The following is a 546-nucleotide window of genomic DNA, read 5'->3' on the forward strand; positions in this document are numbered from 1 at the left end:
GACCCCCAACGCGAGAGGGTGGGGGGGAGGAGGGGGAGGAAAGGGCTCGAGGCTTTTGCGCACGGCCCGCGGCAGGAGGCGAGAGCGACGACACCCGCTCCTCTCACGAAGGCGACCGGCCGCTCCCTCCGCCCGGCCTCCTTTTGACAGGCGGAGGGGGATCAAGAACAGGCTCCGCCAGAGGGCCCCACCCCCTTCTCCGCGGGCCAATCGCTCGCTCGCGGGCGAACGCTTATCGCTTTGTTCGGGGTGACGACCGACCAATTGGGGGCCAGAAATAAGGCGGGGGGGGGAAGAACCCGTCAAAGTGCCGAAGAGCCTCTGCCTGGCAAGGAGCTGACAGTCTAACGGGGAAAGATCGCAGGAGGAGAGGGGAGGAGAGGGGAGGGGGGGGAGGGCTGCAGGGAGACCCCCCCGCCAAGCGGCCCTCTTCTTCCGTTGTCTTTTCTGTGAATGTTTCTCCTCCCCCCCCCCGTGAAATAAGGCCCGTTATGTTGAACACATGAAGCTGCCTCGCGCTGAATCAGACCATCAAGGTCCATCGAA

The sequence above is a fragment of the Euleptes europaea genome, chromosome 6 (genome assembly GCF_029931775.1).
Source record: "Euleptes europaea isolate rEulEur1 chromosome 6, rEulEur1.hap1, whole genome shotgun sequence".
Taxonomy (NCBI): Eukaryota; Metazoa; Chordata; class Lepidosauria; order Squamata; family Sphaerodactylidae; genus Euleptes; species Euleptes europaea.